General features: G+C 45.3%; 1 pseudogene; it reads right to left on the bottom strand.

Moving 5' to 3' along the window:
- Positions 1-691: 691 nt before the first annotated feature.
- Positions 692-16,796, bottom strand: part of LOC112070979 (proheparin-binding EGF-like growth factor) — a 19,981-nt pseudogene continuing 3,876 nt past the window's right edge.

Below are 16,796 nucleotides of genomic sequence, written 5' to 3'. Positions count from 1 at the left end.
GGGGTGGGGTGGGAAGAGGGAGAGAGAAGGAGAGAGAAGGAGATTGATCCCAAATCAACTTATGTTTTTCTTTTCTTTTGTATCTTTATGTATGAACTTAGTGTTTGACCTCACGGATGATGACATCACACATGAACTGAGTTTATGAACCATAGAGATCAAACTATCTTGATGATTATGATGCTTCTTCTCTATCATTTCAACATCCATAGTTTAGGTTGGCTCCAGAATGAGATAAAGGATAATGATTAATATGCCATAAAAGAGCACGGAAAGTGACCGACGCAAGATTGCTTACATTTTTTTCCCCCCAATCCTTTCATTCAACTCATGTCACTTTGTTCCAGATTCACTCCCAGGAGAATATATGAGAACTGTGATGCTATGGTTTGCGGAACCTATCGGATGCTTCGGAGTGTTCCATTCCATTTTAAAATCCTACCTCGGTGATGTCATAAATAATGCATTCCATCCCTTTGTGACATCACAGAGAGAGACAAAGAGAGAGAATTATCATGCCATTAAAGCAGCTTGAATTTGAATTTGAATTCAATATTATAACTATTTGCTGAGGTCCTTTGTCAGAGTTATTCTCTCTCTCTCCCTCTGCCACTTTACTGTGTGTCTGTGTTTGGGTACAGGACTCACCCACATACACCCACGCATGCAGGCACACACAAACACACATAAAGACATTTCTTATAACACTGAAGGACTTTATTAGTGAACCGATAGATTCCATCTATGTCCAGGATTATCGATAGCTGTATCTCTCTGTTGTTCCCTAGGAGACGCATGGCAATAAATAAGCAATAACTTAGTAGTGAAATGATTGGACGGTATGCTCAACATCACGGTCCAATCACATCTAACACAAAACCAGTCAAAACAAAGCTCTGTCCTCAATAAATAAGTCAAATCAAATAAATAAACAACAAGATGGTTCTACGCTGGTTCTTCAAGACGGTTCTACGCTGGTTCTTCAAGACGGTTCTACGCTGGTTCTTCTACAGAACGCTCTACTGTCTGGAGTTGTAGCGTCCGTTCAGTCGATCACTCCGCTGGGCAGGAGTCGGCACTGGTTCTCCTCTGATTGTCTCGGTTCTCATGGTTCTAAATTATGGTTCCAGACCTTTAAGTTCTCTAGAGTAAGAGAAGAGAGCAAATTGTCAGTATTTAGCTGTTGAATTGACCAATTGACAGTAATAAAGACTTCCAGGAGGTTAGACAAGTATGTTAGCCAGGAGGTTAGCCAGGAGGATAGAGAGGTATGTTAGCCAGGAGGATAGAGAGGTGTGTTAGCCAGGAGGATAGAGAGGTGTGTTAGCCAGGAGGTTAGTCAGGAGGTTAGACAGGTATGTTAGCCAGAGGTTCGACAGAGTTAGAGAGTATGTTAGCCAGGAGTAGACAGTATGTAGCCAGAGTTAGAGAGTGTTAGCCAGAGGATAGAGAGTGTGTTAGCCAGGAGGTTATACAGGTAGAGCCAGGAGTTCACAGATTAGAGATGTATGTAGCCCCCAGATTAGACAGGTATGTTAGCCAGGAGGTTAGCCAGGAGGATAGAGAGGTGTGTTAGCCAGGAGGATAGAGAGGTGTGTTAGCCAGGAGGATAGAGAGGTGTGTTAGCCAGGAGGTTAGCCAGGAGGTTAGAGAGATGGACCAGCAACCTGAGGGTCGCCAGGTTCAATCCAAGTCTGACAGGAAAATCTGGGTAAAGAATGTGAAGGCTTTGGGACATCATGGTCCAGAGACCAGGTACCAGTCTAAAGACGGAGCCTTTCATTCATGTTTTAACAGACAGGTATGAGGAGAATGCTGAAAGGCCAGTTTGTTAAACTGAAGGGATTTATGTGTGTGAGGTTACAGTGACTTAGACATTCATGTGTGCGAGACCGAAAGAGCGTGTGTGTGTGTGTGTGTGTGTGTGTGTGTGTGTGTGTGTGTGTGTGTGTGTGTGTGGTTATGAGACATCACCAGTAATCCAGTCTAATGCAGTCTAATACTGCATTCTTACACCTCATGTGACGCAATTCACACTCCCACCCACCTACGCAAACACACACACACACGCGCGCGCGTGTGCCTGAATGCGGTTTGTTGGTTTGTTGGTTTGTTGGTTTGTTGTGTGTCTTACCTGCTGATGGTCACACCGTGATGTCACAGGGTGTGGTTTTCTGGAGCTGTTCCTTCTCACTGCCGGAGGCCAGGTAGGCAACCAGGAAGTTCTTATGAGTCCTGTAACTGGCAGACAGACACACAGAGAGAGGGAGGGAACGTTAGTTAACTCCTATAGCGTGCAATCCGTTCTGCCACAAATGGAGCTTGAATTGCACAACAGCATTCAAAGTTAAGAGACAAGTCTTTCATTTAGTTGGTTTTAGATCTCAGGGAATGTGAATCACACCATGGTTTTTATTGAACTACGCAAGTCAGTTAAGAACAAATTATTATTTACAATGACAGTCTACCGGAGAACAGGGGGTTGCTCAGGGGGAGAACGACAGAGTTTTACCTTGTCAGCTTGGGAATTCAAGCCAACAACCTTTCAGTTACTAGTCCAACACTCTAACCACTAGGCTACCTGCTGGTTACTAGTCCAACACTCTAACCACTAGGCTACCTGCTGGTTACTAGTCCAACGCTCTAACCACTAGGGCTACCTGCTTGGTTACTAGCTCCACACTCTAACCACTAGGCTACCTGCTGCTTACTGCCCCAACACTCTAACCAACTTAGCTAACCTGCCATCCACCAACATGGGCTGTTTCACATCCACTACCACTTATCACATCATCCTATCAGGATAAATTCAAGCTCTAACTGGAGTGCTTTTTCACTACAGATTAGAGTCAGTTATTCCCAGCATACACAGTTGAATGTAAAATCAGATGAGCATGACTTATTATTTACTCAGGTTAGCTTACATTAACATATGTATGTGTTTGTCTAATAAAATCAGTTCTACTTGTAAATGCTCTGCAATCAACTCATGTCTTTAGCAACATTGTCAAACAAATTATGTTGAGGTAACACATAAACGTAGATATTGAAATCAATCATTAAAAGCTGTCTTGAATGAATTGTCACTTTTATCATCTAGAAACTCATATAATTCACATCACTTCCTATCTCAAATCATCAGCATAAATGTTACCTCATCAGGCATAATGTTACCTCATCAGCATAACTTTACCCTCATCAGCATAACCGTACCTTCATCCAGCATAACGTACCTTCATCAGCATAACTTACCTCATCAGCATAATGTTACCTCATCAGCCTAAGTTTACCTCATCAGCATAACGTTACCCCATCAGCATACTTAACCTCACTCAGCATAATGTAACCCTCAATCAACTAATGTTACCTTCAGCAGGACCTAATGTTAACCTCATCAGCATAGCATTATCTATGTATGTCAAATGTACCTCATCAGCAACAGTTATCGATGGTAGTGTCTATAATTGGAACCTCATCCAGCCAAACTTACCTCATTCAGCATACTGTGTACCTCATCAAGCCTAATGTTACCTCATCAGCCTAATGTCTACCTCACAGCATAGCAGTTATCATGGTAGTTGTCTATAATGTTACCTCATCAGCATAGCAGTTATCTATGGTAGTGTCTATAATGTTACCTCATCAGCATACAGTATCTATGGTAGTGTCTATAATGTTACCCTCATCAGCATAATTTACCTCATCAGCATAGCAGGTATCTATGGTATTGTCTATAAGTTACCTCATCAGCATAGCATTATCTATTGGTAGTGTCTATAATGTTACTCCGTCCAATCACATAGCAATTATCTATGGTCAGTGTCTATAATGTTACCTCATCAGCATAGCAGGTATCTATGGTAGTGTCTATAATGTTACCTTCATCAGCCATAATTTACCTCATCAGCATGGCAAGTATCTATGGTAGTGTCTATAAGGTTACCTCATCAGTTAATCGTACCCTCATCAGCATAACACGGTATCTATGGTAGTGTCTATATAATTACCTCATCAGCATAATGCTACCTCATCAGCATAATGTTACCTTCATCAGCATACACTTACTCATCACATAACCTACCTCTATAGCATACTGTTACCTCATCAGCATAATGTTAACCTCATCAGCCTAATGTTACCTCATCACATAGCAGTTATCTATGTAGTGTCTATAATGTTACCTCATCAGTATAGCAGGTATCTATGCTGCTGGGTATTTCATGCAATTTAATTTGGGGGGTTGATGTGTATACACTATATGTACAAAAGTATGTGGACACCTGTTCAAATTAAGGTTTGTTCCCCGGTAGGCCATCATTTTAAATAAGAATTTGTTCTTAACTGACTTGCCTAGTTAAATAACGGTTAAATACATTTTTTTTTTTTATTCAACCACACCCGTTGCTGACAGGTGTATAAAATCGAGCACACAGCCATGCAATCTCCATAGACAAACATTGGCAGTAGAATTGCCTTACTGAAGAGCTCAGTGACTTTCAACGTGGCACTTTCATAGAATGCCACCTTTCCAACAAGTCAGTTTGTCAAATTTTTGCCCTGCTAGAGCTGCCCTTGTCAACTGTAAGTGCTGTTATTGTGAAGTGGAAACGTTTAGGAGAAACAACGGCTCACCCGTGAAGTGGTAGGCCACACAAGCTCACAGATTGGGACCGCCGAGTGTCCTTGGTTGCAACACTCACTAGCGAGTTCCAAACTGCCTCCGAAAGCAACTTCAGCACAATAACTGTTTGTTGAGAGCTTCATGAAATGGGTTTCCATGGCCAAGCAGCCGCACACAAGCCTAAGATCACAATGAGCAATGCCAAGCGTCAGCTGGAGTGGTGTAAAGCTCGCTGCCATTGGACTCTGGAGCAGTGGAAATGCGTTCTCTGGAGTGATGAATCACGCTTCACCATTTGGCTGTCTGACAGATGAATCTGGGTTTGGCGGATGCCAGGAGAACGCTACCTGCCTCAATGCATAGTGCCAACTGTAAAGTTTCGTGGAGGAGGAATAATGTTCTGGGTCTGTTTTTCATGGTTTGGGCTAGAACCCTTAGTTTCAGTGAAGGGAAATCTTAATGCTACAGCATACAATGACATTCTAGACAATTCTGTGCTTCCAACTTTTTGGCAACAGTTTGGGGAACGCCCTTTCCTGTTTCAGCATGACAATGCCCCAATGCACTAAGTGGTTTGTCGAGATCAGTGTGTTAGAACTTGACTGGCCTGCACAGAGCCCTGACCTCAGCTCCATCGAACATCTTTGGGATGAATTGGAATGTCGACTGTGAGCCATGCCTAATCGCCCCAACATCAGTGCCCGACCTCACTAATGCTCTTGTGGCTGAATGGAGGAAAATCCCTGCAACAATGTTCCAACATCTAGTGGAAAGCCTTCCCAGAAGAGTGGAGGCTGTTATAGCAGAAAAAGGGTGGACCAACTCCATATTAATGCCCATGATTTTGGAATGAGATGTTTGACGAGCAGGTGTCCACATACTTTTTGTCATGTAGTGTATGTCAACTCAAACCTTGTGGCAAAATTCCTGAGAGACAAGGCCTACCCCAAACGATGCAATAAAATTACAGATTGTACTCATGTCTCTATTGTCGTTAAGTTAAGCCTGTACTCGATTGAACTGTGTACGGCTCTGCTATCAATCATGTTGTTAGCAGCATCGTCAGACTAATTAGTCTCAGGTAACCTTGTGGACGATATAGCGCTTGCTCCTCATTGCCACGGCAATAATCAGAGCAAACAAACAAATTGATTTATAGTTTTGATAAACACACCGTGTCAAATGTGTTAAGTTTGATTGAATATCACAGTCGATAACAGAATACCAGTCATTAAAAATATAACTTTAAAATATGAACTACAACCAGAGCATTTGTCAGGCACAAGTCATTTAATCAGAGCAAGCAGTACTGTATAATGTATAAGTTTACCCAGTATGTGACCAGACCACTGCCCCTCTCCTGTCTGAACCAGACCACTGCCCCTCTCCTGTCTGAACCAGACCACTGCTCCTCTCCTGTCTGAACCAGACCACTGCTCCTCTCCTGTCTGAACCAGACGACTGCCCTCTCCTGTCCTGAACCAGACCACTGCTATCTGAACCAACCACTGCTCCTTCCTGTTGAACCAGACCACCTGCCCCTCTCCTGTCTGAACCAGACCACTGCTCCTCTCCTGTCTGAACGCAGATGCTAACTGCCCCTCCTCCTGTCTGAACCAGACCACTGCTCTCTCCTGTCTGAACCAGACCACTGCTACTGAACCAGACCACTGCCTCTCTCCCTGTCTGAACCAGACCACTGCCTCTCTCCTGTCTGAACCAGAACCACTGCCTCTCTCCTGTCTGAACCAGACCACTGCTCCTCTTCTGTCTGAACCAGACCCACTGCCCCTCTCCTGTCTGAACCAGACCACTGCCTCTCTCCTGTCTGAACCAGACCACTGCTCCTCTCCTGTCTGAACCAGACCACTGCCCTCTCCTGTCTGAACCAGACCACTGCCCCTCTCCTGTCTGAACAGACACTGCCCCTCTCCTGTCTGAACCAGACCACTGCCCCTCTCCTGTCTGAACCAGACCACTGCTCCTCTCCTGTCTGAACCAGACCACTGCTCCTCTCCTGTCTGAACCAGACCACTGCTATCTGAACCAGACCACTGCTCCTCTCCTGTCTGAACCAGACCACTGCTCCTCTCCTGTCTGAACCAGACCACTGCTATCTGAACCAGACCACTGCTCCTCTCTGTCTGAACGCAGACCACTCCCCTCTCCTGTCTGAACCAGACCATGCTATCTGAACAGACCACTGCTCCTCTCCTGTCTGAACCAGACCACTGCTCCTCTCCTGTCTGAACAGACCACTGCTCCTCTCCTGTCTGAACCAGACCACTGCCCCTCCCCTGTCTGAACCAAACCACTGCTATCTGAACCAGACCACTGCTCCTCTCCTGTCTGAACCAGACCACTGCTATCTGAACCAGACACTGCTCCTCTCCTGTCTGAACCAGACCACTGCTATCTGAACCAGACCACTGCTCCTCTCCTGTCTGAACCAGACCACTGCTCCTCTCCTGTCTGAACCAGACCACTGCCCCTCTCCTATCTGAACCAGACCACTGCTCCCCTCCTGTCTGAACCAGACCACTGCTCCTCTCCTGTCTGAACCAGACCACTGCCCTCTCCTGTCTGAACCAGACCACGCTCCTCTCCTGTCTGAACCAGACCACTGCCCCTCCCCTGTCTGAACCAGACCACTGCTATCTGAACCAGACCACTGCTCCTCTCCTGTCTGAACCAGACCACTGCTCCTCTCCTGTCTGAACCAGACCACTGCTCCTCTCCTGTCTGAACCAGACCACTGCTCCTTCCTGCTCTGAACCAGACCACTGCTCCTCTCCTGTCTGAACCAGACCACTGCTCCTCTCCTGTCTGAACCAGACCACTGCCCCTCTCCTGTCTGAACCAACCACTGCCCCTCTCCTGTCTGACCAGACCACTGCTCTCTGCTGTCTGAACCAGACCACTGCTCTCTCCTGTCTAACCAGACCACTGCCCCTCTCCTGTCTGAACCAGACCACTGCTCTCTCCTGTCTGACCAGACCACTGCTGATCTGAACCAGACCACTGCTCCTCTCCTGTCTGAACCAGACCACTGCTATCTGAACCAGACCACTGCTCCTCTCCGTCTGAACCAGACCACTGCTATCTGAACCAGACCACCTGCTCCTCTCCTGTCTGAACCAGACCACTGCTATCTGAACCGAGACCACTGCTCCTCTCCTGTCTGAACCAGACCACGCCCCTCTCCTGTCTGAACCAGACCATGCTCTCTGCTATCTGAACAGACCCTGCTCTCTGCTATCTGACACCAGACCACTGCCCTCTCCTGTCTGAACCAGACCACTGCTCCTCTCCTGTCTGAACCAGACCACTGCACCTCTCCTGTCTGAACCAGACCACTGCTCCTCTCCTGTCTGAACCAGACCACTGCTATCTGAACCAGACCACTGCTGTCTGAACCAGACCACTGCTCTCTGCTATCTGAACCAGACCACTGCTCCTCTCCTGTCTGAACCAGACCACCTCCTGTCTGAACCAGACCACTGCTGTCTGAACCAGACCACTGCTGTCCTGAACCAGACCACTGCTGTCTGAACCAACCACTGCTATCTGAACCAGACCACTGCTGTCTGAACCAGACCACTGCTCTCTGCTATCTGAACCAGACCACTGTGTCTGAACCAGACCACTGCTGTCTGAAACCAGACCACTGCCGTTGAACCAGGCCACTGCTGTCTGAACCAGACCACTGCTCCTCTCCTGTCTGAACCAGACCACTGCTCTCTGCTATCTGAACCAGACCACTGCTGTCTGAACCAGACCACTGCTGTCTGAACCAGACCACTGCTGTCTGAACCAGACCACTGCTATCTGAACCAGACCACTGCTCCTCTCCTGTCGGAACCAGACCACTGCTCTCTGCTATCTGAACCAAGACCAGCTGCTCTCTGCTATCTGAACAGTACAAACTGCAGGCCATTTATGAGGAATCCCAGGCCCATGTATTATATCTGCTCTGACTTGGACTGTTGACTTTGTCCCTCATTTAGACGTTTTCTAGTAAATTACATAACGGGGTTACTGATATAAGGTGTGGAGTGTTTGTGTGTAGACCTGTGTGTGTGTGTGTGTTGGTGTGTGTGTGTGTGTGTGTGTGTGTGTGTGTGTGTGTGTGTGTGTGTGGTGTGTGTGTGTGTGTGTGTGTGCTGGAGTCTACCTTTGTGTTCAATCAGGCTATGTCCAAGTAAATATATGATTTCTTATAGTTATAAAAGGTATTGCCTGATATATAGTCATGAGCAATATCAAGGTATGTCAGCGTGATGCGAGGGGGTGTGTAAGGGTTTGTTGGGGTTGTGTGTGCAGGGGTTATAATGATGCGTTACGTTGAGTTAAGGGGCGTTTTGGAGTGTTCGTGTCATTACCAATTGTGTTAAAGGTGTGTTGTAATTCGTGTTGTGTTAACATTGTGTTAAAGGTGTGTTATGGTCGTATTCGTGTTGTGTTAACATTGTGTTAAAGGTGTGTTATGGTCGTATTCGTGTTGTGTTAACATTGTGTAAATGTTGTGTTATGGTTGATGGTTATGGTTTTTACCCAGGCTAAAGGCAGCTATCCACGGCTATCAGCTAGCTATGTTTTTAACCAGGCTAAGGCAGCTATCCAGGCTATCAGGTAGCTATGTTTTTAACCAGGCTAAAGGCAAGCTATCCAGGCTATCAGCTAGCTATGTTTTTAACCAGGCTAAAGGCAGCTATCCAGGCTGTCAGCTAGCTATGTTTTTTAACCAGGCTAAAGGCAGCTATCCAGGCTATCAGCTAGCTATGTTTTTAACCAGGCTAAAGGCAGCTATCCAGGCTATCAGCTAGCTATGTTTTTAACCAGCCTAAAGGCAGCTATCCAGGCTATCAGCTAGCTATGTTTTTAACTAGGCTAAAGGCAGCTATCCAGGCTGTCAGCTAGCTATGTTTTTAACCAGGCTAAAGGCAGCTATCCAGGCTGTCAGCTAGCTATGTTTTTAACCAGGCTAAAGGCAGCTATCCAGGCTGTCAGCTAGCTATTGTTTTTAACCAGGCTAAAGGCAGCTATCCAGGCTATCAGCTAGCTATGTTTTTAACCAGGCTAAAGGCAGCTATCCAGGCTATCAGCTAGCTATGTTTTTAACCAGGCTAAAGGCAGCTATCCAGGCTATCAGCTAGCTATGTTTTTAACCAGGCTAAAGGCAGCTATCCAGGCTATCAGCTTGCTATGTTTTAACCAGGCTAAAGGCAGCTATCCAGGCTGTCAGCTAGCTATGTTTTTAACCAGGCTAAAGGCAGCTATCCAGGCTGTCAGCTAGCTATGTTTTTAACCAGGCTAAAGGCAGCTATCCAGGCTGTCAGCTAGCTATGTTTTTAACCAGGCTCAAGGCAGCTATCCAGGCTGGCAGTTTGCTATGTTTTTAACCAGGCTAAAGGCAGCTATCCAGCTGTCAGCTAGCTATGTTTTTAACCAGGCTAAAGGCAGCTCCCAGGCTGTCAGCTAGCTATGTTTTTAACCAGGCTAAAGGCAGCTATCCAGGCTGTCAGCTAGCTATGTTTATAAACCAGGCTAAAGGCAGCTATCCAGGCTATCAGCTTGCTATGTTTTTAACCAGGCTAAAGGCAGCTATCCAGGCTGTTAGTTTGCTATGTTTTTAACCAGCCTAAAGGCAGCTATCCAGGCTGTCAGCTAGCTATGTTTTTAAACCAGGCTAAAGGCAGCTATCCAGGCTGTCAGCTAGCTATGTTTTAACCAGGCTAAAGGCAGCTATCCAGGCTGTCAGCTAGCTATGTTTTTAACCAGGCTAAAGGCAGCTATCCAGGCTATCAGCTAGCTATGTTTTTAACCAGGCTAAAGGCAGCTATCCAGGCTGTCAGCTAGCTATGTTTTAACCAGGCTAAAGGCAGCTATCCAGGCTGTCAGCTAGCTATGTTTTTAACCAGGCTAAAGGCAGCTATCCAGGCGATCAGCTGCTATGTTTTTAACCAGGCTAAAGGCAGCTATCCAGGCTGTCAGCTAGCTATGTTTTTAACCAGGCTAAAGGCAGCTATCCAGGCTGTCAGCTAGCTATGTTTTTAACCAGGCTAAAGGCAGCTATCCAAGGCTGTCAGCTAGCTATGTTTTTAACCAGCCTAAAGACAGCTATCCAGGCTTGGCAGTTTGCTAGTTTTTAACCAGGCTAAAGGCAGCTATCCAGGCTGTCAGCTAGCTATGTTTTTAACCAGGCTAAGGCAGCTATCCAGGCTATCAGCTTGCTATGTTTTTAACCAGGCTAAAGGCAGCTATCCAGGCTATCAGCTTGCTATGTTTTTAACCCAGGCTAAAGGCAGCTATCCAGGCTGTCAGCTAGCTATGTTTTTAACCAGGCTAAAGGCAGCTATCCAGGCTGTCAGCTAGCTATGTTTTTAACCAGGCTAAAGGCAGCTATCCAGGCTGTTAGTTTGCTATGTTTTTAACCAGGCTAAAGGCAGCTATCCAGGCTGTCAGCTAGCTATGTTTTTACACCGCTAAAGGCAGCTATCCAGGCTGTCAGCTAGCTATGTTTTTAACCAGGCTAAAGGCAGCTATCCAGGCTGTCAGCTAGCTATGTTTTTAACCAGGCTAAAGGCAGCTATCCAGGCTATCAGCTAGCTATGTTTTTAACCAGGCTAAAGGCAGCTATCCAGGCGGTCAGCTAGCTATGTTTTTAACCAGGCTTAAAGGCAGCTATCCAGGCTGTCAGCTAGCTATGTTTTTAACCAGGCTAAAGGCAGCTATCCAGGCTATCAGCTTGCTATGTTTTTAACCAGGCTAAAGGCACCTATCCAGGCTGTCAGCTAGCTATGTTTTAACCAGGCTAAGGCAGCTATCCAGGCTGTCAGCTAGCTATGTTTTTAACCAGGCTAAAGGCAGCTATCCAGGCTGTCAGCTAGCTATGTTTTTTAACCAGGCTAAAGGCAGCTATCCAGGCTGTCAGCTAGCTATGTTTTAAACCAGGCTAAAGGCAGCTATCCAGGCTGTCAGCTAGCTATGTTTTTACCCAGGCTAAAAGGCAGCTATCCAGGCTATCAGCTAGCTATGTTTTTAACCAGGCCTAAGGCAGCTATCCAGGCTGGCAGTTTGCTATGTTTTTAACCAGGCTAAAGGCAGCTATCCAGGCTATCAGCTTGCTACTACTAACAAGGGAAGACTTCTTCGATGAGGTTTAACGGCAGTTGGCATCCAATAAATGTGGCATTACTGCCACCAACTAGACTGAAGTATAACTACCTTATACTTTGCTTGAAAAAAAGTCAAATTAATCAACAAATACCCTGCCATCTAACCCTACACTCATTAAAAACACACCACCCTACTCCACTATTTAAACCTATCGAGTCCTACCTCAGGCCAACATCCTGAAAGGACGGGACGAGACATATTCACTCAACACACCCTGTAACTCTTCTGACGTCAAAATCTCGTACACCCAAATATTTCTCAGCGGCTGCCACCACAACCTCTATTTTCTGCGACTTTTACGTTCCATCCCCGCAGTACAGTTACTCACCATTGCTATGAACGCCGAAAAAAATCCCTCTGTACTGATAGAGATCTATTAGTCACACCACTCCTCTCAGGATCCCTCCCTGTCTTGACCAATCTTCCTCTACTTTCTTCACTGCCTCAGAATACGACACCCTCTGTTCTACTCTAACCCCGGTAACCTCAACGTGTCTCTCTCTCGCACCGGATTCTTCTGATCCCCAGCCCCATGGGCACCCCTACAATTAACACATATCGCTTCTAGCCCAAACACTACACATCTGGGTTGGCAGGTGGCCTAGTGGTTATAGCATTGGACTAGTAACTGAAAGGTTGCAAGATCAAATCCCTGAGCTGACAAGGTAACAATCTGTCGTTCTGCCCCTGAACAAGGCAGTTCCTAGGCTGTCATTGAAAATAAGAATTTGTTCTTAACTGACTTTTCGAGGTAAATAAAGGAAAAATAAAAAAATAAATACATTCCTTTGTCTCATGTTCTTCTGTACACTTCTCATACCCAGGAACCACCTTCCTATATACACTGCTTCCACATGCCCATAAGCTTGACACCTGTAACAACGTAATGTATTCGGCTCGTACGGGATAGCTGATATATCCTAACATCATTTTGTCAGGCAGAGATTCAACATCAAAACTTAAAAGAACAAGACAATGACTCTTCTGTTTCTCCACTCACGCCACCCTGTCTGCCATTTCCTTTTAAAAAGAAAATCACTGGAGTTCATTCCACCAGCTCTATCAGAGATCTGTATATGATGAAAGGGAAGGTTTCCTTGCTTGTTGTGTGTATGTTTGAGTTGTGTTATGGTTGTGTTATTGTTGTGTTAATATTGTGTTAATATTGTGTTATGGTTGTGTTATGGTTTTATTAACGTTGTGTTATGGTTGTGTTATGGTTTTATTAACGTTGTGTTATGGATGTGTTATGGTTGTGTTATGGTTTTTATTAACGCTGTGTTATGGTTGTGTTATGGCTGTGTTATGGTTGTATTAATGTTGTGTTATGGCTGTGTTATGGTTTTATTAACGCTGTGTTATGGTTGTGTCATGGCTGTGTTATGGCTGTGTTATGGTTGTATTAATGTTGTGTTATGGTGTAACAGTGATAACTGTGTAACGTCCCCTTCGCCCCCGACCCGGGCGGCGAACCAGGGACCCTCTGCACACATCGACAACAGTCACCCACGAAGCGTCGTTACCCATCGCTCCACAAAAGCCGCGGCCCTTGCAGAGAAGGGGTAACACTACTAATACGTTTCAGAGGCAAGTGACGTAACTGATTGAAACGCTACTAGCGCGTACCCGCTAACTAGCTAGCCATTTCACATCCGTTACACTCACCCCCCTTTCAACCTCCTCCTTTTCCGCAGCAACCAGTGATCCGGGTCACGGCACCAATGTTAACAGTCATAACTTTAGTACGTCCCCTCGCCCCGACCCGGCGCGAACCGGGACCCTCTGCACACATCGACAACAGTCACCCACGAAGCGTCGTTACCCATCGCTCCACAAAAGCCGCGGCCCTTGCAGAGCAAGGGGTAACACTACTAATACGTTTCAGAGCAAGTGACGTAACTGATTGAAACGCTACTAGCGCGCGTACCCGCTAAACTAGCTAGCCATTTCACATCCGTTACAATGGCTGTGTTATGGTTTTATTAACGCTGTGTTATGGGCTGTGTCATGGCTGTGTTATGTTGTGTTATGGTTTTATTAACGTTGTGTCATGGTGTGTTATGGTTGTGTTATGGTTTATTAACGTTGTGTTATGTTGTGTTATGGATGTGTTATTTCTGTGTTTATGGTTGTATTAATGTTGTTATGGTTGTGTTATGGCGTGTTATGGTTTTATTAACGTTGTGTTATGGTTGTGTTATGGCTGTGTTATGGTTGTTTTGATGGATGTGTTTATATGTGTTGTGTTATGGTCTTTAGTTAAACGTTGTGTTTTGTTATAGCTGTGTTATGGCTGTGTCATGGCTGTGTTAATGGCTGTGTTATGTTTTTAATTAACTGTTGTGTTTATTTGGGGCTGTGTTATGGTCGTGTTATGGTTTTATTAACGTTGTGTTATAGCTGTGTTTGATGTGCGTGTTTATGGTTTTATTAACGTTTAGTGTTATCTGTGTTATGGTTGTGTTATGGTTTGTTGATGCTGTGTTATGGTTTAATTAACTTGTGATGTGATGGTGTGTTTGGTTTGTTAGTTGTGTTATGGCTGTGTTATGGATGTGTTATGATGTGTTATGGATGTGTTGTTTATGCTGTTATGGTGTGTATTAACGTTGTTTATGGTTATGGTGTTGTTATGGTTATATTAATGCGTGTTTCATGGCGTGTTATGGTTGTGTTATTGCGTTGTATTAATGTTGTGTTATGGTGTGTTATGGCTGTGTTATGGTTTTATTAACGTTCTGTGTTATGTTTTATATGTTGTGTTATGGTGTGTTATGGATGTGTGTTATGGTGTATTCATGTTGTGTATGGTTGTATTCATTGTGTTATGGTTGTATTCAGTTGTGTATGTTTATTAGTGTAGTTGTATTAGGTCTATACTCACCGTGTCTCAGTCATGAGCAGTATGGCGAGGCAGCTGATGCTGGAGAGGACCACATGCTATGATGACCAGGACAGTCTGAACCACCTCAGCGATGCTTCTTCCCTCCTCTTCATCCGTCCTCGTAGGTAGGAGCAGGATGCCACAGCGCTCACCATCGTAACCCTTCCTTCACAGCTGCAGGGGAGAGGATTAATCAATGAATCAATCAACTAATATATCAATCAATAAATCAAAACACAATCAGTCAGTTAGTCAACCAAACAGTTAGTCAGACAATTAATGAATCAATCGGTCTATCTATCCAATCGTTCCTTTCCATCCATCAGCACACACACACACACACATCACCACACACACACACACACACACACACACACACACACACCACACACACACACACACACACACACACACACACACACAACACACCACACACACACAAGTACTAAAAGAGACTTGTGTTGTACTCACACACACACTGGCTCCCTCAGGTCTGCCATGTACTTGCAGTTTCCATGGATACAATATGCCTGATGGGAGGAGTTACAAGGGTCCTCTGTAACACGTCCTGACGTCTGCTGTGTGTGCTCGGCCGTGAACTCCAACGTGTGTCCTGACGTGTGTTCAGGGTTGAAGGTCGTGGTACTTTTACTGCTGTTCTTGTTCTTCCTCTTTCCTGGATTCACTTTTTTCCTTTCTGGCCCTTCCCCTTTCTCTTTCTGGTCTTATTGTGACGCGGCACTGCTGGGAAACGACAGGAGTTATTTTCATTTTCGGATTATTAGAGACGGATGGAGATAGATGTGGGATAGATGGAGACATATGGGATAGATGGAGACATATGGAGATAGATGGAGATAAAGTGGAGAATAGATGGGGATAGATGGGGACTATGGATAATGAATATTCTACATCTGGGATAAATCGGGTAGATCGGATATGGGGATAGATGAAGGACATATGGGAGATAGATGGGATAGATGGGATAGATGAGAATAGATGGGGATAGAGGGGAGCTAGATGGGATAGATGGGGATAGATGAGATAGATGGGGATAGATGAGGACAAATGGAGACAGATGGAGATAGATGGAGATAGATGGGGATAGATGGGGATAGATGGAGACATATGGAGATAGATGGAGATAGATGGGGATAGATGGAGATAGATGGAGATAGATGAGGACAGATGGAGACATATGGGGATAGATGGAGATAGATGGGGATAGATGGAGAAAGATGAGGACAGATGGAGACATATGGAGACATATGGGGATAGATGAGGACAGATGGAGACAGATCGAGATAGATGGGGATAGATGGGGATAGATGGAGATAGATGGGGATAGATGGAGACGGATGGAGATAGATGGGGATAGATGGAGATAGATGAGGACAGATGGAGACATATGGGGATAGATGAGGACAGATGGAGACAGATGGAGATAGATGGGGATAGATGGGGATAGATGGAGATAGATGGGGATAGATGGAGATAGATGGAGATAGATGGGGATAGATGGAGATAGATGAGGACAGATGGAGACATATGGGGATAGATGAGGACAGATGGAGACAGATGGAGACATATGGGGATAGATGAGGACAGATGGAGACAGATCGAGATAGATGGAGACATATGGAGACAGATGGAGACATATAGGGATAGATGAGGACAGATGGAGACAGATGGAGACATATGGGGATAGATGAGGACAGATGGAGACAGATGGAGACATATGGGGATAGATGAGGACAGATGGAGACAGATGGAGATAGATGGAGACAGATGGAGACAGATGGAGACAGATGGGGATAGATGAGGACAGATGGAGACAGATGGAGACATATGGGGATAGATGAGGACAGATGGAGACAGATCGAGATAGATGGAGACATATGGGGATAGATGAGGACAGATGGAGACAGATCGAGATAGATGGAGACATATGGGGATAGATGGTGACATATGGAGATAGATGGAGACATATGGGGATAGATTAGGACAGATTGAGACAGATCGAGATAGAATGGGACAGATTGAAACAGATGGAGACAAATGGAGGTAGATGGTGATAGATGGAGACATATGGAGGTAGATGGTGATAGATGG

Source organism: Salvelinus sp. IW2-2015, unplaced genomic scaffold, assembly GCF_002910315.2.
Source record: "Salvelinus sp. IW2-2015 unplaced genomic scaffold, ASM291031v2 Un_scaffold1481, whole genome shotgun sequence".
Taxonomy (NCBI): Eukaryota; Metazoa; Chordata; class Actinopteri; order Salmoniformes; family Salmonidae; genus Salvelinus; species Salvelinus sp. IW2-2015.
The sequence above is the reverse complement of the archived record's forward strand: the minus strand, read 5'-3'. Positions and strand labels throughout refer to the sequence as shown.